The 27,774-nt window shown below is 38.3% G+C and overlaps 2 long non-coding RNA genes across 2 annotated transcripts in view; one reads left to right on the plus strand and one right to left on the minus strand.

The window, feature by feature from the left end:
• Positions 1-2,719, plus strand: part of LOC128928203 (uncharacterized) — a 49,395-nt gene extending 46,676 nt beyond the window's left edge. The window contains exon 3 of the long non-coding RNA XR_008473007.2: positions 2,391-2,719. This is a non-coding gene — a long non-coding RNA (uncharacterized LOC128928203). The remainder of the gene's footprint in view (positions 1-2,390) is intronic.
• Positions 2,720-10,978: 8,259 nt separating this feature from the next.
• LOC144577167 (uncharacterized) lies at positions 10,979-26,549 on the minus strand. Its single transcript, XR_013520548.1, has 2 exons — positions 11,454-26,549; positions 10,979-11,193 (listed from the first exon to the last, which is right to left on the minus strand). It is a non-coding gene; the product is annotated as an uncharacterized LOC144577167 (long non-coding RNA).
• Positions 26,550-27,774: the final 1,225 nt, after the last annotated feature.

Raw genomic sequence — 27,774 nt, forward strand, 5'->3', positions numbered from 1 at the left:
GGACATAGGGAATGGAGAGGTGCATGAAAAAATTAACTTTAATTGGAAGGATCCAAAAAGGAAGGAGCATTAGGGCAATGCCTTGAAAGATGAGTACAATTTCTAATAAACATAAAATGTGGGAAAGGGTGGGTAGGAACGATGGCAAAAGCAAAGAGGTGTAGGGAGCAGGGAACCCAAAATGGGTGAAGTATGGCTTCCAAAGAGTGATGTGGCATAATAGGGGATGGAGGAGCATCCCAGGGCCACACTGGTCATGCCAAGGTGTATGGACTTGACTCAGAAAGCAATGGAGAGCCACTGGATCTTTGAGGAAGAATGTTACATAATTCAGGCTATATTTTTGGAATATCATTTTGTGTCAGTATGGGAATGCCAACTACAGAGAACCAGGGCTGGAGACAAAGAGATCATAGGTAGGCAAGGGTAATACAGTCAACCAAATAAAGCAAAAGCAGAGCCGGGTTTGTGAAAAGACCTTTATGTTCTTTTCACTGAAGCCACTAGCTGGAAGTGTTAAGGTTTCATTGAGTTAAACAAAAATGTAGTATATTCTTCAAATTGCTTCTGAGTAAAGTAGCTTTTATCTAAAAATGTTTGTCTAAATGTCACTTTCTGAATAAGCTCACTCCTAACCATCCAATTTAAAATTGCAATTTCACTCCGGACTCGATCCCCTTAGCCTTCCTTTTTCCTTTTTTTCCACAAAATCTATCAACATAACTAGTTACATTCTGTATAATTTACTTTATCTTTTTTATTGTCTGTCTACCCTCACTGGAGTATAAGCTCCATAAGGAAAGACACCTTTGGTATGTTTATTGAGTATCCCAAACACCTTGGGTACTGCCCGACACAGAGTCAATACACAAGAAATACTGTTGAGTGAATTAACGAACACAGGCATACACTGACATAATCCTAGCCGTGCTTCAAGGTAGGCAAAAGATATGGCGTAAACTAGGGACAAACTCAAGGGTACTTAAAATCTATTTTTTGTAAAAAACATTTGTACATGTTTCTAAGGGTAAATAATTATGAAAGGGTTTGCAGGATTAGTAAATCCTATAGAAGCCCTGTCCAGACAATATTTGTTATGCATACTAAAATCTTCTATTATACTCAGTATACTTACAGATTGGGCAAAAGACTGTGAATGAGAGGAATGCTTTAGGTGTGACAACTGAGTCACAATAAAGCCCATTTAATGCACCATGACAGACTTTTGTTTGTTGTTTTGAGATGGAGTCTTGCTCTGTCATCCAGGCTAGAGTGCAGAGGTGCAATCTTGGTTCACTGTAAACTTTGCCTCCCGAGTGCAAGCAATTCTCCTGCCTCAGCCTCCCAAGTAGCTGGGATTCCAGGCACCCGCCACTACACCCATCTAATTTTTGTATTTTTAGCAGACACAGGGTTTCACCAGGTTGGCCAGGCTGGTCTCGAACTTCTTACCTCAAATGATCCACCTGCCTCAGCCTCCCAAAGTGCTGGGATTACAGGCATGACCCACTGTGCCTGAACCACCATGACAGAGTTTTTTTTCATGTATTTTAATTAGTCTTCGTAATCGTATGTCAGCACTGTAATATGTTATTATTTTTCGTTTAGCAAACTAGGAAACTAAGAAAGGCAACTGGCTTCTCTAGTGACATGGTTTGAACAAGTCCACCTGATTTCAATGGCTGTGTGTTTCTCACTGCAGCCAAGGAAATTGTAACAGTAACAAGGAAAGAAAGAAGACTTTATTAAGCATTTACTCTGGACAAGACACTGTGCTACTCACTTTACAACCCTATAAAATGTTAATATCAGCTTACCCATTTTACAGATAAAGAAACTTGGCACAGTGTTGATATAAATTGCTCAAGATCACATGTCTAGCAAGTTCTAAAACTGGGAATCAGACCGGTGCCTAACGAACTCTAAAGCCCAGGCTCACAACCACTATACCATATTGCCAAGTGGGAAATAATGATATTGCCAGATGGAACAGGCTGAGGTTTTGTTGATTTGGGGGAAGGGGAATTAGTAAAAGATAGGTTTCCACAGGCAAGTGCAAAGAGATAACCATTCAGCAAATTAATGCAGTAGTTTAAAGGGTAGTTTGAGCAGATGCCATGTGGAAGTTACCAGAGAAAACAGCAGTTCTTTAAGCCAAATGGTATTTTGAGAGCATGAAGATAATGTAATTATAAGATTTTTAACCATAAAAACAAATCCATATACATAAACACTTAGCTAGAAGGAGAATAGGGCATAGCTGGGAATATTACATTAAACATGCCTTTTACTAATTAATAAGATATTGGTCATACTGAAATTACAAGTACTCAAATGCACTGGTTATATTGGGGTTTGATGCATAATTACTGATGTTTATATTTACACAGAAATACAAATCTTCTCAATCACTTCTCCCAGTGAAAGCTTCTGTGAGGACAAGGCAGGAGCAGAGAATGTCTCATCCATGATGGCAGGGCACCCCTCCAACCCAGAAAATGGAGCCAGGAACTGTGCGAGAAATGGAAGTCAGAGGGGAGCTGAGATAAGTTACTGAAATGAGGGTGTCATGGAAGAGATCAACAACTGCCTACAGCAGATGCCATGCTTTTCACAAAAGCCATCTTGTCTTCTCATTTTTGTCTGCATATTTGAAGGTAAGGACTCCAAAGAGACAGGTGGTAAAGAGAAATAAATTGGGGTTTCACCAAGAACTTCAACATACGTGAAACATCTTACTAGTCTATGAATAATTCAAAGGCTGTGAGTAGAAGGAATCCATCTTTGTTACCCCAGCTCCCAATGTGGAGCCTAACAAGTTGCTCAGCAAATGTCTGTTGACCAAAGAATGACTGGTCTCATTATCAACAGATCTGTGGTAACTCTTTTACTTTAGGGTGTGGCTTGTGCATACCATGAGATAAAGACAAAATAGAGCACCATTTAAATAATAAAGCATTTCTAACTACTTGTATGTAGCCTGGGGGACCTTTCCTGCCATATTAGGAGATAATTAAAAGCAGCAAATTTCATTCATCTGACCAGGAGATTGACCTGAGTGAACTGGGTTTCAGTGTCCCAAACACACTGGCTAGTGCTAAGTGTGTGTTTGTACATGGCAATGTTGAAAGAATGTGAGACATTTTCACATTATGGGAGCTAGAAGCACAGAAAGAGATAAATTTCCTCCAGCTGAAGAATAGAGAGTAATCTTTTCAGTTAAACAGTGAGAAGCACTCCGTCTCCCACACGATCCAGCCTGCTTATTTTGAGGAATGGAATGAACACATGTTTTTCTCCTTCTACTGCATTTATTTCACCAGCAGGCAACAACATCTCTGCCACTGCCCTTCTGAATGCCATGCTCAGATGGAAGTTTTTGCTTCACTGTACAGTTTTAAAATATCTTACAATTAGAAGCAGAAATAAACTAAAAACAATGTTGAGCAGAGAAATACTTGACAGAATGGAATCCAACAAATGTATTTGGTAGTTTACATTTTGCTAGTTATACAGAAGTCCTCTTGATTAAATAATAAGTTAAAGGTATTATAAACTAGCACTAGCACATATGTGATACATCTTTGGTACTCAGTAAATATTTGTTGAATTAATTAATCTTAGCTTTTGCAGGCTGTAGGAGGGAGCAGGGCATCCTGAAGATGCTCCCAGTTTCCCGATGTGCCCAGGTCCTTGACCTCTCTTATCCCAGGAATGGGGAAGGGGCCCCTGAGGCACAGTGAGCTTACCATTTGAAGAAATACCAAGGATCGAAAGAGTTTTGTAGGAAAGTGATTTATTGGGTGGGGGCGGAGAGAGGGGGAAAGGTGAGAAAGGGGAGAGAGAAGAGCGAGCGAGCTCCCTCGCTGCGGTAGGAGGGATCCAAGGGAGGAATCTGTATAAGTAAGGATCAGCAGGGGTTTTAACCCTGAAGTTATTCCCGCCCCATTCATGTTCTTGTCCAATGAGAGGAGTTCTTTAAAACCTCCTCTGCAGTGATTGATCTTTGACTCTGATACGAGATTGGCTGCTAGTTCTGCAACAGAGGCCCCTCCTCCCAGAGCTTTTGGGGGTGCTTTTTGAACAAAGAGGTCCACCTGGATTCCTCTACCTCACCCATGTGCAGGAAAGTTAGACAAGGAACTCTAGGTTCCTGGATAGGGGCGTGGATGAAAGAGTGGAGCTGGGAAACTTATGGTTTTGAAAACACACCCCTCTTGGACCCAGAAAGAAAAGTTTTTTCCTTAACACAGTCCCTCACTTTCACAGTGCGGTACCAGATGGGAAGATTCAATATCATTGTCAAAATGTCCTCAGCTCTCTGCTTACCTGGCTGTGTCACAACACGCTTTGCTGAGTCTCCTCTTCCCTCTCCCGCAGTTTCCTTCACTGGCATTTGCTTCCTCTGTCCTCTCAAAGAGGTGGTATCCCAGCTGACCGCAAAGCTTCTTGTTCTTACTTTATACGTTTCACATGAGCATGCTAATCCTATCTAACTGGCTTTAGCTACAGCCCACATGGTAATGATGCACACACCTCCATCCCCAGCCAGACCCCTGCCCTGAGCTTCAACTCCAGGAAATTTCCTGTGTCCACCCATCATCCCCTTTATTATCTTGCCTGCTGCCCTTCCTCAGGCTCTCAACAGTTCTCTCTGGTACTGCTGCAAAGACTTTTGTCCTCTACCCCCAGCCTCGCCCCTCTCAAATCCATTCCACTCAGGCTTTTAAACCCAAATTAAACCAGACTAGTCACTCACTTCATGACTTTTAAAGCTCTGTCACCCCACCTCCGCCTATGGGATCAAGTTCTACCTCTTTAGGATGGCATGCAAGCATCTCCATGATCTGTCTCTGCCTACTTCTCTACACCAGCCTCCACTCTTTATCTTCGACTTTAGCCACTGGGAATTCAAACTGCTTGGTGTTCCACACACTTCATGCTCTTTCAGGCTTCCAGGACTTTGCCTTCACTGTTCCCCTAAGTCCTACTGCCTTTTTAAACACTTGGTTCCAGTGGCCTCTCCTCCAGGAATCCCTTCCTGATCTCTTCCCCTATTTCCTGGTGACTGGGTCAGGTATCGCTTGTCATGGGCCACCTTAATACATTTCTATCACTGAGTTTACCACACTGCATTAGAATAATCTATTAACAATTCTTGCTCCTCCAACAAAATCTGCATGGAAGAGGAATAAGGCTATTTTTTATTCAGCTTCGGGTTTTCAGCCCATAACATAGTGTCTGGCACAGAGGGTAAGCCAAACAAGTATTTGTTGAATAAAACTGAACTGATGGTTGCAGATGTGTGCATTAATTAGCATCTCAACTATCTCTGACTGCAGAGCTACTCAGAGCACAATCAATTATTCCATTTCCTAAATCCCCCTGGGGGAGAAGCTTACTCCCCCTACTCCATGCCAATCAGAGGCATGATTGCTTAACCGATATTGCCAACTGGATCACAAATCATGAGAAAAGTTCCATTTCTCTCAGCTGTGAAGGTTTTGAGTTACACAAAATGACACTAGAAAGCCTAGACACTTGGCCTATGCATTTAGGATCATGGCACCTGTCAGTATGAATGTGTTGCCTAATTAAGTATTCTTTGGGTAATAGTGTCACAAGCCAGGAGAACCAGATTGCCAGGTAGATCTCCCCTTAACCTCACTGGAATTTTCAATTCTCTGTCTTTACACTGTAAGCAGAAATAAATTGCCAATTTTGTTGATGCAAGCACATTCTCAAACAACTTGAAACTACTCCCAAACACCAACAGCCATATGAGAAAGAGATGAAATGCAGGTTGTGGAAAGTAAATTCTTGATTACGTTGGAATTAAAGAGTATATACTTTGCTGCACTTTCAAGAATTACAGATAAGAGCACAGCACTGTTTTACTCCTATGTCAAAGAGCTGGCAATTTACTGTGCAAAATAAACAGATGGAGAAAAATAGAAAGGTGGTATCTCTGCTTTTTAACTATATTCCTCAAGGGTCATCACAAAGAGAGAAGTAATAATTATAGCAACAGAACGAGTGTTCTCTTGCCTCTTGGAAAGCTTTAAAGGCTGGTTGTTTACTGCTGACTTTTGGTGAAAGACTAGCTTAAGTATATCAAAGCTTTATGGCCTGAGTGGGAGCCATTACATATGGAAGCTGACCTGCCTATTACTTAGAAGGAGGTCAGAGACTGGGATTCAAGAAATAATGATGTTACCATTGCAAAGACAGGAACAAAATTGTCTTAGGAGGTCATTTAACCAAGGCACTAGCTTTCTGCTACCTCAATGCGCAGGGACAATATATGTGGTGGCCTCTTTGAAAGAAAAAAGGCAAAATCTAGACCCTGAGAGGCGTTGAGTGAGCATATATTTATAAGGTTTGAAGTAAGTCACAGCTGGCATCCATGGCTCACTTTGAGGGCACTAACTGGACATGATAAAACTCAATCTGATTCTATACCTAAGCAGTGCCTGGTGGTATTTGGTGATCTATTGGGCTGTTACGGATTCACGAATCACAGCAAAAGATACAAGGCCCAAGTTGAGTGTGCTTCATCTCTTCTTCACAGTTTGCTTAATCTCTTAGTTTTGCTTAGTTTGCTTAATCTCTTCTTCATAATAGTTCTATCGGCTGATCCTTTATTTCTTTACCTGCTTCCATCAGCTTAGTCCAAGACACCATCATTTCAGATTGGAGTTGGTCTCCTAACTGGGTCTCCTACCTAACGACCTTCCATTTTCCAGTCTCTTCTTTACATCTCTACCGTACTTATCCTTTTAAATACTACTTTGGTGGCTCAAACTTCACTGCCTCCATTCTTTCACGAAACTGTTCCTTCCCTTTGCTAACCATGCATTTTGGAGAGAGGGGAAGATGCTGCTTAGCACAGATATCCCCACCCCAGACACAGGGGTAAGTACGTAACCTCGAAGGGACCAATCACAGCACCCCAGACCCGTGGCCACACACTTTTTACTGACAAGGAATCAGCTAAGTTTGGTGACTTCTGCCCAAGTGAATTTACTGTGACACTAGGGATGTTTAAACTCCAGGGCCTCTCAGTAGAATAAGCTCCTGCGAGTGGAGAGAATGCTGGGACTGACAGTGTCCTGGTGGGGAGGGAGAAGCCAGGTTTTAATTACAGAGGATTTTTCTATGCAGGCATTTCTGGTAAATTGCTTAAAGAGGTCTCAGATGATAGAGACCAAATCTTCAAGGCTCTAATAACTTAGGGAGGATTTTTTTTTCATTTCAGATAATTTTTGTCTATACATCTTCTTAAATTCATAATTTTGCATTCTTTTTCTTAAAGAAGACCCCCCAAATTCAAAAAGCTGCAGACTGCTGTTCCAGTGCAGAGATGTATGTGCTCTACTCTTCTCAGACTCCTCCAAGAGATGAGCCATTTTCAGCCACATTCTTCACAACTCTCCTTTCCATGTGCATCCTCGCTTCCATCCTCCTCACCTACCCGTCACATCTTCCATGTCCTGTGCTTTCCAGAATAGCAGCCTCTGCTCACCCTTTCTACCTCGGAGTACCCTTTGGCCCATCTGGATCAACCAAAGACAGATCCTTTGGGCCCTGCTGAAACCTCACCTCTTCCATGAGGTCCACCCAGCTAAATTCACCAGAATTTTCTCTCTGCACTGTCTTTCTGTGCTCTGTGTAAGACCCGTATAGATATTTGTGGAATAAAATTGAGTTGCATTAGGATACTCATTGCATTATACCTTGCGTTAGTTACCTGCATGTCGATTTTTCCTTCTTCTTGATGAAACAGAGATCAAGACTTGGTTTACCTCAAGTTTACATGTGTACAGCCCCTCTCATGGCTTTGAACATAATAAGAGCTCATCAAATAACTGAACTAAACTAAACAGACCTGCTCATTAAATGATTGTTGATTGACTGAGGGCTGACAACTTCTATTTTGGCAGATATTTCCTGAGCTCAGAGACCCAGTAAACTGCCATAGAGGTAATTGTTCCCATTCCTCAGATTTTTCTCCTTTAGCACAAGGGAACACACAGTGGGGAAACAGGCACAGCAGCCTTGTACTTCCTGAAGCAGGTACTGAAGTCCTGTTCAAATAATTTCTCTTCCCCTTATTGTTCCAGCCAACAATGACAGCTCATGGTGCTGTCCCTGGGAGTCCCTGCAGGATCTGGATGTTGGTTTGTAATGTCCCTCTGCAATCAACATCTTTCTTACAACTTCCACTAAACAAACCTTGCTGCCTGGTATGTGGAGAAAGGCATAGCCAGGGAACCTAAGATATAGACAGGTAAAGCAAAGTCACTTTTTTTCTCCAAATCCTCTGTTTAGGGAATAAAAAATATTCCCTAAAGTAAATAAATAGCAGGTCCAACCACAATTCATAGTTGTTCATCTACTTTGACTCAAGGCATGCAAGGGAGAAATAATAAAGATTGCAAATTGCACGTGGGCCTGGATTGCTTAGTTCAGATTCAAGGTGTATTGTTTGGGGTACCTGGGGTGGTTTGTTAATACCTCAAAAGTTCTTCAGGCAATTTTGAGGCACAGATATACACGGCAGGGCTTTTCCTACACTATATAGTCCTGTCATAGTGACGCTGTCTGGGTCAGAATATTTCCTTTCTGAGGTTGATGAGTATTTAAAAAGGCTTCTTCCTTATTTGAGCTGAGGTGGTCAACATGAGCGAGGCTTCCTTCTTTCCTCTCCTACTTCAGTATCGCACTTAGAGATTCAGAGAGAGTAGTTCAGGTAGGCAGGGAGTAACCAGAATCCACGGACAGAAAGAAAAAAGGATTCCATTTGGCCTGACCTCTGCCTCACCTAGGAAGATTGAGTTTGCTCTCACAGTCTGAACAAGCTCCCAGGGGTTGGTGAGCTCCCCCATTCGAGGCTCCCCTTTGTCACAAGGTAAAGAATTTATTAGTGAGAAATTTCCATTTCAGACCTTAAGATTGTCTTGGTTGGCCTCAAGCTCTGTCCACAGCGCGTATTGTGATATACTTCCTTTTACTGTTTGAACATGTTTTTCACCCCATGATCCTTTCCATGCTTATTTGTAAAGGGATTTTCTCTTAAAACAAAGGAATTATTGCTTAATTAGGGCTATTTTACCCACTCTCCCCAAGGATTCCTAAGGGGCTGTGGTAATTCTCTCTCTTTTTTTTTTAATTGCATTTTAGGTTTTGGGGTACATGTGAAGAACATGCAAGATTGTTGCATAGGTACACACGTGGCAGTGTGATTTGCTGCCTTCCTCCCCTTCACCTACATCTGGCATTTCTCCCCATGCTATCTCTCCCCAACTTCCCACCCCCTGCTGTCCCTCTTCTATTTTCCCCCAACCGACCCCAGTGTGTGATGCTCCCCTCCCTGTGTCCATGAGTTCTCATTGTCCAACATCCGCCTGTGAGTGAGAACATGCTGTGTTTGATTTTCTGTTCTTGTGTCAGTTTTCTGTGAATGATGGTTTCCAGGTGGGGCTGCAGTAATTCTTAATGGAGTTAGCAGAGAATTAGAGCTGAATTGTGCAATGCCCATGTTCTGGTCAGTCTGCCTAAAACCAAGTGCAGCACCACTCCCCTTCCACTTAGATGCAGCATACGTGCATCACTGTGATGATCTGCTAGAGCTGCCACGACAAAGAGCTTGACACTGGGTGTCTCAAACATAGAAATGTGTTCTTGCACATCAAAGTGTCAGCAGGATGTTCCTTCTGAGGCTGATGAGAGAAATCGATTCCACTTCTCTTCCCTAGCTTCTAGTAGTTTGCACCTAGTTTTTGGTGTTCCTTGGATGGTAGATATGTGCCTTCATCTTCACCTGGCATTCTTCCTGTGTGCATGTCGGTGTGCCCAGTTTCCTCTTTTATAAGGACATCAGTCATATTGGATTAGAGCCCACCCTAATGACCTCCTATTAAGTACTTACATTGGCAACGACCCTCTCTGTGGGGAGCAGTACATGATTCAGCACATAACAGTCGCTAAGGAGAAATCAGGAGGCACTTGGAAGTAGCCTGACTCATGGTCAAGATTTTATCTCATTTGTTATATGATAATCCTGAGGTAGTCAGAAGACTTTAGGATAGCCTTTGGTAACAAATTAACTCATGGCTTAACATAATAAAGGCTCATTTTTCATTCATATCAAACTCTGATATGGATTCAATACCTATCATTTTCCAGTGGCGGCAGCTTTTCTCTAACAGTGCCTCAGGGATCCAGATGGCTGTTATCCTGCATTCCAACCATCCCAAAGTTCTTTCTTTCCAGCTTGCAGATGAGAGAGAAACAGCCTGGGGAACAGGCCACTGCTCTAAACTGTCTTGGCTTAGAAGTAACACACATCACAGAAGTGGGCCACACAGTTCACAGGCAAGAATTAGTCATATGGCCTCAACTCAACTACAGAGAAGACTGGGAAATGTCTTCTACATTTCAAATATTCCAAATATTCTTCTACACTTCAAATGTTCCAAATATTCATAAAAGTGTAGTGTTCATGGATATTTGCTGAGCACGAACTACTTTTGCTATGCCATCCTTCACCTAGAATATGATGGGCTTGATAAACTGCTTCTAGGAGGGGCAGAATAGTAAAGCATATTAGTTTTAAAATCTGGGCTTTGGAGTGAGGTTATCTAGGATTGAAAGTTAGCCCCACTACTTGCAAGCTAAGTGTACTTAGCCAATTTACCTAATCTCATTGTTCCTCAGTCTTCTTCCTGTAAAATGCCCATTAATAGTACTACGTATCCCATAAGCTTGCTTTGAGAAGTAAGTGTGTTGTAAGTTTTTATTATGTGTTTCTGGAGCATGATACCAGAAGAATCAAGCCATTCCATTCACAATGGAAAATTTACAAATATTAAAACAAAAAAAGTGGGGAGGGAAAGGTGTTGCCAAACACCAAGGGATTGGCTTAGATCTGGTTGCTTGCTGCAAAGAAAATCAATCACGGACATGGCAAGTATTGCCAAAGAGGAAAAGCTTTATTACAGATGATGTCAGCTGAGAGATGGGAGACAAGTCTAAACTCACTAAAACAAAGGTTTCATATAGTGGGGAATTGGGAAGGAGTAAGGAAGAGGAGTCGGTCAACAGGCAGCAGATGTGTCCCGTTGTCCAGATGCCATGATCTAAGATATTTCAGTTTCTTGATACTTTCTGGGAGGCCTGATGGTCAGGTGCCTGAGGAAGAAACTTAGATAAAACAAATGTAAGTTTCTCAAACTTCACTTCTATTAAAAAATTGGGATGGTTTCATATATATGAAATGTTCTGAAAATGTTACTGATCTCAATTCTGAGTAATTATGTGTTTTGGTACTGAGTAAAATTTATATTAAAAAATGGAAAAAGCTGGCTTTGTAGTGGCTGAAATGAGAAGAAAAAGTCATAATTTATGCCACCATTGTCAGTCATCTCATTTATAAGAGGGAGTCAGGTCACCTTGCTCTTCGAAGCTGGGACTATGTTGTTTCTATGGTGCTTTGTTCACCCTTATCAAGTGAGAGATCCTCCATATCTCTGGCAATATCTCATCATAAAAGTGAGGGAAAGGATGAAGGTAACATCTGATCCTAAATATCATCCTGACTGGAGGAAAAGAAAAGAAAGAGACTTCGTTGAAAAAGCTTTTTTTGGTAAAAATATTTTAATTTGAGGTAAAATCCACACAATATAGAATTAACCATTTTAAAGTGTATAATTTGGTGGCATTTAAAATATTCAAAATGTTGTGCAATTACCACTTCCATTTGCTTTTAAAATATTTTCACATCCCCAAAGGTAACCTCATTAGGCAGTCAGTCCCCATTTCCTCCTCCCCCAGATGCTGGTAACCAACTATCTGCTTGCTATCTCTATGGATTTACCAAATCTAGATATTTCGTATAAAAGGAATCCTACCACATGTACCCTCTTGTGTCTAGCTTCTTTCACTTGGCATAATGTTTTGCGCTTCTTCCATGTTGCAGCACTTGTTCCTGTTTATAGCTGAATAATATTCCATTGTAAAATCTCACCACATTTTGTTTATCCATTCATCAGGAGAGGGACAGAGTTATTTCCACCTATTGGCTATTGTCAATGCTGATGCTATGAACATTAATATATAATTTTTATTATTTTTATAGATATAGAGGATACAAGTGCAGTTTTGTTACATGGATATATTGTGTAGTGGTGAAGTCTGGGTTTTTAGTGTAGCCATCACCCAAATAGTGTACATTATACACATTAAATAATCTCTCATCTCTCACCTCCCTCCACTTCAGCCCCCACCCTTCCAAGCCTCCAGTGTCAATTATTCCACTCAAGTATTGGCTTGAATACATGTTTTCAATTATTTTAGGTAGGAGTAGAATTACTGGGGCATGTCATAATTTTATATTTAACTTTTGGGGGAATTGCCAAACTGTTTTCCACAGCTACTACACAATTTTACATTCCCACTAGCAATGTCCAGGTGTTCTAATTACTCCACACCCTTGCTAATACTAGTTATTTTCCATATGTTTTTATTGTAACCATGCTAGTGGGTGTGATGTAGTAATTCACTATGGTTTTGATCTGCATTTCCCTAATGATTAATGATGATGAGTGTCTTTTCATACACTTGTTGAATATTTGCGTAATGTCTTTGGAGAAATGTCTATTCAAGTCCTTTGCCCATTTTTTAAAAATGAGTTTTGTCTTTTGTTGTGGAGTTTTAAGAGTTCCTTATATATTCTGAATGCTAGGCTCTTATTAAGTATGTCATTTGCAAATATTTTCCTCCTTTCTATAAGCTTTCATTTTCTTGATAGTGTTCTTTGATGCACAAAAGTTTTTATTGTGATGAAGTCTAATTCATCTACTTCTTTTTTTGTTGTTGGAGCTACTGCTGAAGGCTTTTGAAAAAATCAGTTTCTTAAAGTTTGACTGTTTCATTCACAGGTTAATTGAAAAGAAAATCTAATTTATTAACCAAGACACTGAAAGAATAAAGAAGTCTCACATTTTCTTTGCTCATCTTTGATGAAGAATTTACTAAAATTAGTTTCTAGTTTGTAATATATTTCTAAAAAATATATCTGTTGTTAAAATATCTTAACAAGTAGGAGAAATATGCAGAGTCCAATACCATATTATTAAAGTATTCATAAGTATCATGGCCTAGAATGACAGCAATACCATAGAAAAGATCCAGAATTTAATTAGGAAATATAGAAAATAAAGAGTAAACTGTTGGCGGTTCCATACTGGTTGGGGGTGTTATGGATTGATCCCTACTCAAATCAGCTTAAGCAATTAGATAAAAATGTATCTTGAACTTATGAGGTAGGAGTTGCAAAATAAACCCCATCTGAAGGGTTTAGCTTGAAGTCCTTGTTTTTATAGCAACTCTTTAAAAGAGCTCCAAGTGCCCATATTTGAGACAAAAAGAATCACCCTGAACACACACAGCTCAGATTACACATCTGAGATGATAAAATTATTCCCTTAGTGAGTGTCTTTCCAAATCCAGGATGGTTTAGAGTTAATTATAAAGATAATAAAGTATTAATATTTTTGTGTCAAGTTCAGGAATGAGTTTTTAATCATTGGTTCAATCTGTGTATATTCAGTATTTAAAGTGTTTGTAATGATTTAGAATTGGCATGTTTGAGACTCTGACAGATTAGCCTGGTGATTCCTATTTAAAATATGTAACTGAGTTGTGATTTAAATTTGAGGTGTAAGATTTTCACTAAGTTTGTAAACAGAATTAGACCATTTCAGAGAACTAGATTTACTATATTTATAAATTTAATAATTTATTAGACTTAAAGGACTTATTTAAATTTTCAAGACAGTTTTGCTTATTAGAGATATGAACTTGTCACATTGGTCAGGTACCTGGAAAGCTTAAAAAGAAAACTGAATATATTACATTTATAGCTGCAGTTTCAAATTTCCACATTCATAAATGAGACTGTTTAAAGAGAAATTAGTTAAGTTGGTCAAACACTTAATCAATTGCCTCTCAAAGTTATGGTTCTTAATTCTTTAAAAATGTAAATTTTTAACAATAATGATACTTATAAATCAAACTTTTATATTTGGGGAAAACTATGGGGTTTTAACTTTAAAAATCCAATAAGAGAATAATTTAAATTACAGGTAACTCTGATTGTACAATGCACTGAAGTCATGTGAGGCGCCCATGTGTCATAATGCCCATTCAAATTGCACAAACAAGGATAAGTAGTAGTCCTAGTATAAGAGACATGAATTAGTGAGCAATGATCAACACAAGATAAAGTGAGTGTAGGCAATTTCACACAATTTAGGTAAAGGCTTTTTTTTTTTTTTTTAATAAATGGGGAAGGTAGCCTCCTTCCACGCAGTCACAAAAAGGAAAGACAGCTTTAGAGTAAGGTATTGTTCCCTGAGTTCACCTAGTGGAGAAATGTAATTGCTGCAACCAGCATGTGTCTCTGAAACATTGGGGGCCAGACTAAATCTCTGAGAAAGACAAGGTCTTGACATTCAGGATGCTGCACTCAACATCCTTTTAAACTGCTTGCATATGACTTTGTGGTTTTCAAATGAAAACCTTGCAAGATTTTAAAAACCTTAAGGAGGGAATAACTGGTATGTTTCTCTAGTGGAAAATGAAGGCATTGGAAGGCATAAAGGCCTGTCTTTGGAATCAGATAGCTGGGGTTCGAATCTGAGCTCAGCCACCCATTAAAAGAATGAACTCACACAAGTCACTGCCCTCAAAGAAAGTTCAATTATTTAATAGAGCTGTAAGTAGAGGGTAGTAACTAGATCTCAGGGCTGTAAAATGTTGTAAAGGGTTTAGCACCATGATCAACACATAAGAACCATCCAGCAAGGTACTGTAGCAGTCACTGCATTGTTAGGAGTAGGAAATTCTGTAAAAGAACATGAGTCCACCATTCACATGGCTGCAAATTTTTTCTGCCTTGAGCCTTTGACTAAGAAATATACTTTACTGTTTTACATCAAGTTCATGATTTTCATATACTTAAAACAAGTTGTCTCTTTTCTTAAAGAGATCATTCATCAAGAATGATACTGTCATCTGTTAAAAATTTGAAGAAAGGACATGAATGCTGAAGGCTTTTATTAAAATGTTGCTAGATATGAAATAACATTCTTCTCATTGAATGGTCATAAATTGAGAAATAGGAAGAAAACCAGCTTGCACAGCTGGGAACATCTAGTTATTGTAAACCAAATGTTTGCTTTTGAAAACTTCATTCATACATGAAGCAACTATGAAATTAGTAAGACATGTGATCATTTGAGAAGCTTAGGCTTGAATTTATTATTCTTAAAATTGATCTTTCAGTACTTCACTGTTATTTAAATTAATTTTCATGCCTTGGTCACATCAGTCAGTTCAAAGCATTAATAAAATGAACATGGTCACACTTTGTCTATTGTCAGATAGATTTGGGAGACTGGAGATGACGATATGGATCATGGACCTCAAAGACCTCCAAGGCCACCCTGGGAAGCTAAAGTTTCTGGAAAATCTTCACATGATTAACCTCCACATACCTAAGTTTCCATGAAGTCAGTCCTCTTGTAAGAAAATTATTCTGCTAAATAAATGCTCATTACAAAGAGACCTGAAACTGCACAGAGACAAATAACATTTTTCAAAACAATATATTCTGCATGGTTTTGGTAAGTACAGTTTTTGCTATATTCATAAAGACTTGGGGTTTCAGTTTTTAGTTAACTAAGGAATATTTTAAAGAAATTAGTATTTCAATTTTTAATCAGAGTAATGGAGGGGTAAGACTATCATGAATAAAGAAATTCTATACAGATATGGACCAGCTGTTCCTTATCTCCACTGGGAGAAAGAAATAAATAAATTAGGAAAGAAAGTCCTCAAATGTGCAGAAGGACATTTCGATACTGAAAATGACTGACGAAGGTTATGAAAGCTCTGAACCTGGAAGTCTTTCAAAGGACAATCCATACCTACCCGGGGTGACCAGGTCCTTCTGCACCAGACGCCACCTCAAAGCCCCAATTAATCTAAATGTTCTGTTTTTGACAGTTATACTCTTGGGGTTTCTAGGACAGGAAACTGAAATTTACAGTTAAGGAATGCACCTTTGATTGTTAAGTACTGATTTATCTGCCCAAATTAACCTGACACAGGATGTGGACTTTGATCTCAAAATGGTTGAATCCGGAAAATACTGTCATTGTCTTTGGAAAAAAAAACACAAGAACTGGAGACAGCTTTTTAAGTAGTATAATTAATATGGAAGCATCTTTCACAGATTTTATGGCATAACCTTCCATGAACCTGAGAGGGAAGATTTCATCACACCCAGCAACTGGGAGGGTTTTTGCTTACATTCCTATTTATCCAGTTAAAAACAAAAACAAAAAAAAATAAAACTAACTAAAGCACATTTAGGGCTCAACAACTGTAGTACTTAAGAGGATTTATTTAAATCTCTCAAATAACAGCTTGAGAACAAATCCTGTTAAATGCTCCATTTCGCTATTCCTGTCAAAAATTTTTGCTTGGCCCTTTCCCTTTTATTAAATTTTGTAACTACCCATTATGTTGCAAAGTAACGTGTATGGTTGTTAGCAATCACCTGTAGCCATCGGCATTTCTGAAAGAAGTTAGAAAGCAAAGCCTCGAGATTTGCCAACATGGTAAAGCTGGATTATGAAGATACGATTTATCAAGGAAAAGAAACTGAGAGAATTTTTTTTGAAATGCTGTGACCACAACCCTTCTTCTTCAAATCTGTTTCCCCATTAGCATCACCTGTAAGAATTATTTGCTCTATGAGTGGGTGCCAAAACCAAGTTTTAAACTGAATATAAACTGCAAAAGCTGATGGGCTTCACTTGTTCCAGAGGCAGGAAGGGTCAGCCAGATCTTATTTGCAAGAAGGTTCAAGGATTCAGAAAAGCTTTGGAACTGCTGAAACTGACATTTGACTGCCAGGGCTAAGATCCCTAAACTGTCCAGGAAGGAGGCGTCATACAGGCTCCAAGCACAGTGCCTGGGTGAACACTGTACAAGATGGAGATGATGCTGATGGTCTGATGAGGGAAACAGGCCATCCTAAGAACGTGAGGTCAAATACTTAACCCAGGGACAAAGTTGGTGGGGGGCAATTACAGGGGACAATGACTTTGAGTACCTCTCAGTTTGGTGACATTTACATTACCTTCAAAGGAAAATGCTTATAAAAAATATTAAGTCATATTGAAGAGTCAAGCTACTAGAAATGAGAAAGGAAGAAAGCAAGACAGAAAAAAGAGCACTTTCTCACTTCCATGTGGAGACCACTGGAGCAAGACGGAACAACTGGAACTAAACCACTTGGAAGCAGCAAAAGAATACTGCAGATACCTGGGAGCCACATGGCTTTTGCTGAAAGTGACAGAGCAGAAATGCAAGGTTAGATATATGGAATGCTGCTAAACCAAAGGACTTTATGAGAGACCACAGGATTTTTTTTATTTGAAAAGAAGGGTCTTGGGGAATTAGGAATCCACTGATTTTGCTGGTGGGTGTTAAGCCAAAGATTATTGTTTTTTATCAATATCGTGATCCTGTTGTGGCTGCAGATAAGAATCCCAGAAGGAAGCAAGTGTAATGAAATACTACCTAATCTAAGCACTACAAGGCTTGGTCCCAGCTGCATACTTTCTTGTCAGGGGAGGTGCCCTCTGACATGATTTCTCCCAACCTTCTCTTTATCTGCCTCTGGCATGAATCCCCACAGCCTCCCTACTGTTTATGTCCTTTCCTCCAGGACTGGGGCAGCATCCTGGCCAGATGGTTCAAGCCCGGTTGGCTCCAACAGTGGCCTAGAGATCCTAAAGAAACTCATAGAACCCTGCTAGGCAAAACAGTGCTATGATCACAGGCAATATTTCCATCCCTGCTCCTCCTTCCATTTCATGCCAATTGCTTTTTCCCTTACTCAAATCAGCAAGTCTGTTTCATATGCGGAAGTCTACCTGTACAGAAGAAGCCAGCCTTTCTTTTTATTAGCCATGCTTACACATTTAAAAGGCTGTCATAGCTCTCCTCTCAGTTGATCTGGTGTGTGGGGGGAGGTAAGTGTCCCAAGAATGTAATGTCCACTAAGCCAACAACTTCCCTAATTATTCCCCTTGACTTCCTTATGTAAATGGAGAGGATAGGAGCAGAGATCGTTCTGCCACCTCTTAAGTAAGTCCTGCAAGGATTTTGGAGTTTCTGTTTAGAAGAGGAGGCCTACTGTCTTCATTTTGAAAGATTTATTTGCAAATCTGAGACACAGAAACAATTCAACATCCTGTTACATCCAGTAAAATCTTACAAGAGTGGATGTTAAATGGGGCAGCAAAAATGCTTGCTCATCAAAGGAGCAATCTCAGAATCTTTCTTAAGACAATATCACTGCCATTATATTGGTACAAAATATAATAACAATATTCTTTTTATTCTCATTCTATAGGCAACAAAAATGAGGCTACAAAAGGTTAAGCAGCTTGTCCAAGATCATATAACTAATAAGGGATGACAACAAAATTCTAACACAGTTCTCTCTTGAACATACTGTAATAACATTATGTGGTGGTCAAAGGTGTTGAGATAGTTGTGATTTGACACAAGTATCTCCTATAGTTTTCCCTTAGAGTGAATATTTCATCTGATTAAATCAATGTCCATGTGTTGACATGCCTGAATATTTTATGGTGCTAAAAACTAAAATTTATAGTTGTAGCATCTCAAATAGATATTAAACGGACATTGACCTAAACATATGGTTAAAACCTCTATATCTACAAGATTAATCATTTGTAAGTTGACTCTCCATATTCTAATTTTCTAATAGATTTGGTCAAATTGAGAATCCATTCTCCTATTTTGTGAGGAAAGCAGAGTGTAAGTATCATAGCCTTATGTCAATATCTACGACTTGAGACTGCCTCATATTGTACATCCTCTAATAAACAGCAGGCCAATTACAGGCCAATTAGGTAATGTGGAAAAGTCATTAGTGAAACTAAATCTAGCATATCTGGATTTCCAAGCAAACACCATGCAAGGGAAACAAAAAGATCAATCTGACCCAGCTTTACTCTAAAGACATTATAATTTTATTGCATCATGTCCAGTACAACACATCATTCTAAACACTAGTGAATTCTCACATTCTGTCTAGGAATATCTCTGAATAAGAACACATGGATCTGATAAACCTTTATAGTGCAACCGACTTGTAATTTTGTCCTAAGTATACTCCAATTAAAAGTTGAATGCTAGGGATAGCATTAGGAGAAATACCTAATGTAGATGATGGGGTAATGGATGCAGCAAACCGCCATGGCATATGTTTACCTATGTAACAAGCCTGCATGTTCTGCACATGTACCCTAGAACTTAAGGTATAATTTTTAAAAATCAATGTAAAGATATTCAGGAAAAAAGAAAAGTTGAATGCCAACCAGATGCACCCAGAGAAAATACTGAGTTCAACAACAAAAGCTTCAGCTGTGAGCTAAGACAGTGAGGATTATATGGTGGTGAAAGATGCTGAGATAGTTACAGTTTCATGCCAAAATGAAGACAAAATCCCTGTGCTTAGGTGAACTGGGAAGTTCAGGTACAGGTGGGGAAATATAAAGAAGAGTCCAGGACACTTCGGGAGTACTCAGGATGGAATAATTTACTCTTCTCAAAGCAGAGGAATGAATACATAGTTTATTTAAATGAATGGGATTTGAGGCTTGTGTGGATTGTCAGTAACCTGACTGAAAGAATTAATTAGCACATCTAAATTGGATCAATCATTTCAAAGCAAAGAAAGAGAAGAGTCACAGAAGGAATGCACAGGTGGTGCTCATCAAATATTGTTGGAAGACAGGATAATCTGCCTGGCCAACATGCATATAATAATTTTGGCAGGTTATATAGTAAGGAGAGCACAGCAACTATAAGGTCCTACAGTGAAACATCTGAATCATATATAAAGTTCCTTGTTCTGATTTTATTCTTAATCAAGAAATATTCTAACATTCACCTTCTTATGAAACATTTCTATAGGAAGAAACTTCACCTGTCCAGCATTTTTGTAAATTAATAAAATTTCAGGTTTTATGAATAAGTTTTATATCACTTAGTGCTCTCTGGAAGAAGGTGATTATAATTAACTTTGACAAATTTAATCAAAGGAGAAGCTATTAGAGGGACATATAATTGTAAAACTAGAGAGTTCAGTCTTAGAAACAGGCAGGAATCAAAGCAACTCCAGAGACCAGAAGCTGGAAATACTAAAGTTGTCTTAGAGTAGGGAACAGACTCTAGGCTGCTTGACTTCCATACATCCCAGCTCTCTTTGTGCCATTTGCACAAAATCTAAATCCCAGAAGAGAATATCTGCTTGGCCGAGCTTAGTCACATAACAGCTCCTGGCCATAACAGAATAACAGGAGAAAGTATATGGAAGGAGGACCCTCATCTGTAGCAGAAGAGCAGGTACCAGAATTCACTGTGCCACCAAGAAAACACAAAATAAGAAACAGCTATTTCCTCCTCTCAGAAAATCAGTACTGGTGGGAAGGAAGAAGAGATGCTTGATGGCCAGAACTCAAATGGCTACTACACATTCCCATGACTGTTTTAATGGAACTCAAGAGTCCCGAGTCTGGTTACATTTGGTACAAAGACAAATTTAAATTCTTATAAGGCTCTAAGGGTGAAGGCCAGAGTCTGAACCAAGGCAAATTTACAAAAACAAATGTCACTTGACAAATTTTGGGGTGAAGAACTTTTATAGATCATACAGTCTTACTCCATCTCAACTTCCCCATCAATTACTGGTATTCTATGACACATCATGTCCGAAAAAGATTGCTTGATCTGATAGTTTCCAAACTTGGTTTTATATCAGAATCACCTAAGAAGATCAAACAATACAACTCCCAGATTTCCAGTGCTGCAAGGAATTCTGGGGTGGGCTTAGGGATCTATACATTTACACAACTGCCCCAAGTCACTCTGATACAGCCCACTCCTCCTTATGACTATTCTGAATATTAGAAAAGTCTTCCTTCTGCTGACCCCCAAAGACACTAAACTGTAGATTAATACCCATTAGTATGTATTTTAATTCTTGGGACTAAAATGAATAATGACTCTTCTCCCCAGCAGCTTTCAGAAATTTGAAGGCAACTATTCTGTCCCATTATGTCCTTCTTCACTTTCAAGTCATCTCCAGGCCAGTCATTACAAGCTTTCCCAATATTTCTTATCATGCCAAGATTGTAAGTCTTTTTACCTTCCAGTTTACGCTTCTCTAATGCTCTTCAGTTTCATTCTATTACTCTTAGAAATTTCAGGTGATCTGTGATCAGTTCAAATATTATAATTTTTTTCTGCAAACTAAGGTCACATTAGCTTGTGGGTGGCTATATCCCAAAGTGGCCCATTGACAAAGGTCTCTCAATTCTTTCTGTTAAACAAGCATTATTACCAAGCTAGCCCCCTGCCCCAGTCCCCTTTGTCTATTTCTGTATTGTTATAGGTTGTTTAATTTTAATTTGGACTCACACATATGATCTTACAGTCAACTCATAAAACTCATTTATTTAGGTTCTGCTTTTCCTTCCTGTTTGTCGATCTGTATCTATACTACTAATTTTGCCCTCTAAATCAAAGTGACTACAGAATTTCTACCCAAGAGGGTCTTTGACAGTGGGCAGGAATCTACCTGGAGGCAGGTTCTTAAAGAAGCATTTGGCAAACATATTAACAAGACTGAGAAACTTTTTAATGGAGGCTAATGAAATGTGGGGGATAGTTCTGCCAATTCATCTCTTGATGTCTCCATGCGTCAAATATTTGATATTTGTCCCAGTCTCATCAGTAAATCTGAAAATCACACCTTTCATATTTTCAAGAAAACTGTTGACAGAATATTACACAGAACATGTTTGAAGATAGCAGTGTGTTTATATTCTGATTTGCCACCAGATTAATATTGATTAATTCATCAGAAATGTTTGGATATTGTTGTTCAACTTATTATTACACTACCTAATTTTACCTCCATACAGCCTTTGTATTTCTTCAATTCCAGTTTATCATGATACAGCGGGGAAAAGTCAAAACAAAAATAATATGTTTCTAAGATCTTCCTGTAAAATAGCTTTGGCAAAGAAAAAAATTAGATCAATATGTCTTGTTTCAGTAAATCCATCCAGTCATTCAATGACTATCCTACAATTTTACCCGGAATTGACATCAATTTCCAGAGTTTACCTTGGAGTTTATTTAGTATATTGGAAACTCCATGACAGCAGGGAACCATAACTGTCTTGTGTCCTGAGAATTCTGCAACAGCTCCTGGTACCCCAAGGGCACTCAACAAATGTTACAATGAATGAATCTTTGGTTCAGTAAACCTTCTTTTTTTCATTTTTGAAAAATCAAACTGGCATTTGTCTTGGTCTTTTGATTCCTCTACAATTCTCAAGAAATTATCTACATAAGATGTGGCAAAATGGTATCCAGTTATGGGCAGGATCAGCCCTGAATAGACCCTGCGGAAATATTAGCCAAGTCCTAGCCTCCCAACCAGTGAGTTCATAGCCCCTACATCCTGTGATCTGTAACAATTTTGTGCCCTGAATATCTAAGGCGCTCTTAGAAGCTTTAGTCCCTTATTCTAACACTGACCATATATGTTGGAATATGTGCTAGTATACAACTGACTATCCTTGCATCTAATTTGTTTTAACCTGAGTGATGAATAATCTAGGCATATAATTTTTCACTGGAACTAAGCCCTGGAACAAATCCCTAGGCTGCTAGTGGTAGCAAACTTTTTTTTAATTGCCAACCAAAAATTAAATCTTGCTTCTAATATTCCTGTTACTAAGTTTATAAAGTTATATAACCTATCAGTCATACACTGTTGCCATAACCTGCTCTACCAATTTACAGGCCTCCTTGGCAGAGTCCTGAATGGAATCAGAATTTTTGTATTGAGGGGACTTCAATGTCCATATGATTTCTCCACATGTGGGAGTAGATCTCTGGTAAGCTCTCATGTATTCTACTTAGTTTCCTTAGCTCCCATTTTGCCAGTCTCTCTCTGGATTTCCAGAGTGTTCCCTGTTCATGGGAAAAGTGGCCTCCAGAATGTAAGCCATTTTTGCTAGGAGACTCAACATCACTTCAACTGTCGAGGTCTTCTCAGAATCTCTGTCATCCTCAGCTCTATTTTCCTTGTATAATTTCAGTTCTAGTCTATGTAGTTTGAAGATTAGTTTCCTTGACAGTTAATGGAAGGAAAAACAATTGAGGAATTCTGGGGTTTTTTTCTTTTCTATTGATACTACAACATCCGTTCTTAACCTGTAAAATAAACTTCCGTATTTTGTGTTTTAATCAGGTTGGCATTGTTATTATAGGCATTATTATTATGCCACTCTTTTAATCATCTATGATTAAACGTCCTTTCAATCTTTTTACACATTATTTTCATTAACTTATTCCAAAACTATTTCCGGATGTCTGCTCTTCACCAGATCCTATTATAAGTCTGGTGATACAACCATGAACAAAACCAAGTTCTGTTCTTTGAAGGCTACATCCTAGTCTGAGGAGAAGGAAAATCAGCAAACAAGTGTAAATACAACGTCAGGTGGCAAAAAGTGCTATAATGAAAAGTAAGGCAGTATAAAGGGGATAGTGCATAAAAGTGAAAAAGGAAGGCATCTGAAGGTCATATTTTATCCGAGAGCAGGTAAGGGAGCGGGCTAAAAGAATATCTGGGGGAAGAATACAGTAGGCAGAAAGAACAAAAAAGCAAACACTTGAGGTGGGAATGTGTTTGGCTCGCTCACGACAGTGGATGAAGTAGAATGAGCAAGCAGGGGTAGCGAGTGAAATAAATGGAATACTAAAAAATAGAAAAAGAATACCAGAAAAAAATAGAAGAAAAGTAAACAGATGGGACAAACTAAAAACAAATAGCAAGATGGTAGGTGTAAACCAACCATATCAATAAAAACAATAAATACATATGGCATAAACCAATTAAAAGTCACAGATTGTCAATTTGGTTAAGGAAGCAAGATTTCTGTAAGAAACATACTTTAAATACAAGGATTCAGAGAGACTTAAAATAATAGGATATTAAAAAATGTATCATATAATCACTAATCTTAAGAAATATGGCGTGGCTATCCAATGCTAACAAAAGTGAGTTCAAGACAGGAAGTATTACCAGGCATAAAGAGGGATATTTTATAATAGTAAAATGGTAAATTCATCAGAAAGACATGATAATCTTTTTTTCCTGTGGAAAAATATACGTAACATAGAAGTTACCATTTTAACCACTTCTCGGTATACAGATCAGTGGCATTAAGTACATTCACACCAATGTGTAACCACCATCACTATCCATCTCTGGAACTCTTTCATCTTCCCAAACTAAAACTCTGTACCCATTAAACAGTAACTTCCTATTCTCCCATGCCACCCCCTCCACTGACAACCACAATTCTATTTTCTTTCCCTATGAAGTTGACTATATATCTCGTATAAGTGTAATCATAAAGTATCTGTCCTTTTGTATGGCTTATGACACTCAGCATACACTTTCAAGCTTTACCTATGTTGTAGCACACATCAGAATTTAACTCTTTTTAAAGACTGAATGCTATGTAACTGTATGTATATGCCACATTTTTTTTTATATATTCATCTGTCCATGGACATTTGGTTGTTTCCACCTTTTGGCTATTGTGAATAATGCTGCCTGTATGGTTAGGCTTTGTGTCCCCACCCAAATCTCATCTTGAATTGTAATCACCATGATCCCCATGTGTCAACGGAGAGACCAGGCCAAGGTAATTGGAACATGGGGTCGGTTTCCCCCATGCTGTTCTCATGATAGTGAGTGAGTTCTCACAAGACCGGATGGTTTTATAAGGGGCTCTTCCCTCTTTGCTGGGCAATTCTTCCTGCCTCCTGGCAAAGAGTGCGCCTTGCTTCCCTTTTGCCTTCTGCTATGATTGTAAGTTTCCCGAGGCTTCCCAGCCACGCTGAACTGTGAGTCAATTAATCCTCTTTATAAATTACCCAGTCTCTGGCATTTCTTTATAGCAGTATGAAAACAGACTAATACAGCTGCTATGAATATGGGTGTACAAATATCTGTTCAATTCCCTGCTTTCAATTCTTTGAAGTGACATTGCTGGATTATATGATAATCCTATGTTTAATTTTTTCACAGAACAGCTGTACTGTTTCCACAGGGGCTTCATAATTTTACACTCCCACCAGTAATGTACAAGGGTTCCAATTTCTCCACATCCTCACCAACACTTCTTAGTTTCAGCTTTTCTGCTGATAGTCTAATAGAGTGTAAAGTAGTATCTCCTTGTGGCTAATCACTAGTGCTGTGAAATATCTTTTCATGTGCTTATTGGCCTCTGCATATCTTCTTCACTGAAACTTTTCTTCCTTTGCCTATTTTTATGTTGGGTTGTTTGTTTTTTGTTGTTCAGTTGTAGTTCTTTATACATTCTAGATATTAATTCCCTAATATGTGATTTGCAAATATTTTCTCCCATCCCGTAGGTTGTCTTTTCACTCTGTTGATCATGTCCTTATATGTGTATATATAACAATCTTAATGAACTTCAATATGTATGATGCAAAACCCGAGCAAACAAAACAGATAAATGAACAAATTCACAATCACAACAGGTTCTTTTAACACTCTCTCTCACAATTGATTCTAGTTGATGGAGCAACTAGAAAAAGATACCTGTAAGAATAATGAAGACTTGAATAACCAACTTGAAGTAATTGACACTTATATAGTTAATAACTACACTCTAATATTATATAATGGTACCTGAGTAAAACAAAAGTAATTAGAAAACAATAACAAAAAGAGATCTAAAAATGCCAGAATATATCTATATAGATAGATAGATAGATAGATAGATAGATAGATTTTTTTTTTTTTTTGAGATGGAGTTTCGCTCTTGTTACCCAGGCTGGAGTGCAATGGTGCGATCTCAGCTCACCGCAACCTCCACCTCCTGGGTTCAGGCAATTCTCCTGCCTCAGCCTCCTGAGTAGCTGGGATTACAGGCACACACCACTATGCCCACCTAATTTTTTGTATTTTTTAGTAGAGGCGGGTTTCACCATGTTGACCATCTTGATCTCTTGACCTCGTGATCCACCCACCTTGGCCTCCCAAAGTGCTGGGATTACAGGCTTGAGCCATCGCGACAGGCCCAAAATATTTTTAAATGCAACACATTTTTAAGTAACTCATGGTTCAAGAATAAATTTTCGTAGAAGAAAATGAAACAGATTTTAATTAAACATTTAATTGGCAATAAAAATAAATCAAAATTTGTGTAATTCAACTAAAGCAGTGCTAGAGGAGAATTTATAGTTTTAAACACATATATTAGGGGAAAAAAGTATAAAAATACTGATTTAAGTTTCTACCTCAGACTAGAAATAGAAGCACAAATGAAAGCTAAAGTAAGTAAATGAAAGGAAATAATAAATACCGGGACAGAAATTAATGAAGTGAAAGACAAACAGCAGATAAAGTGAACAAAAGCAAAAGACAGTTGTTTGAAAAGAATTTAAAAACTGATAAACTTCTAAAAGACTGACCAAGAAATCAAAACAGAAAACACAAATTAGGAAAAGGAAATTACTTCAGATCCTACAGACATTAAAATTATATTAATGGCCATTCCACTTCTGGAATGGTTCTTACAGAAAGTTGCAAGAAAGCATCATTTTTATCCTAACAACTAAAACAAGGCAGATCAGATAAACTAAAAAAATCATCATATTTTAAAGTGAATCAAAATACTAAAGACCTTAAATGAACTACACATCAGAAATTGAGGAGCCATATTATGTAAGTAAGGTAAGCCCTCCTGGTGCTCTCATCTCAGGCAGAAATGTGGAGAATGATGAATCTACCACACATGCAGTTTGTATACAAGGTAATAAAAGCGATTACACTTTTATTTCCTAGCAGTGAACAACTGGAAAATAAAACATGTTTTTTACTTAAAAAACACAAAAGAATATATAATACTTAGGAATACATTTAACAAAAGAAGTACAAGACTTGTAGATTGAAAAGTCAAACCATTTTTGAGAAGTATTAAAGTAGTCCTAAATAAATAGAGATAAAACATATTCATAGATTAGAAGAGTTCATAATGTTAGCGTGTTAACATTATCCAAATTGTTGTGAAAATTCAATGCAACCCCAATCAAAACCCAGAACTTTTTAAAGATTGATCTATGTATTCTAAAATTTATATAGTAATATCCAGGACCTAAAACAGTCCAAAAAAGCTATACGCATACACGTGAAGAAGCAAAACAGAACTGCATAGATAATGCTACAGGTACTTGATTTCAAGGCTTTAACATAAAGCCACAGTAATTAAGTTTTATGCATGTGTTATTAGTGTAAAGATAAAAAAATCTATGAAGCAAAACACATGAGGATGTATATATTAGGATTACTTTGTCAAAGTGCTAAGGCAATTTAATGAGGAAATGAAAATTTTTTCAAGAAATGGTTCTGAAATAAGACGTTCTTCTTGTGGAAAAATAAATGACCTTTGGCTCTCATTTCACTCACACAAAAGCTAATTTGAGATGGATTATGGACCTAAATATAAGAGCTAAACCTATAAGACCTGGAGAAGAAAGTATGAATAC

The sequence above is a fragment of the Callithrix jacchus genome, chromosome 7 (genome assembly GCF_049354715.1).
Source record: "Callithrix jacchus isolate 240 chromosome 7, calJac240_pri, whole genome shotgun sequence".
In the NCBI taxonomy this organism is placed as follows: domain Eukaryota; kingdom Metazoa; phylum Chordata; class Mammalia; order Primates; family Cebidae; genus Callithrix; species Callithrix jacchus.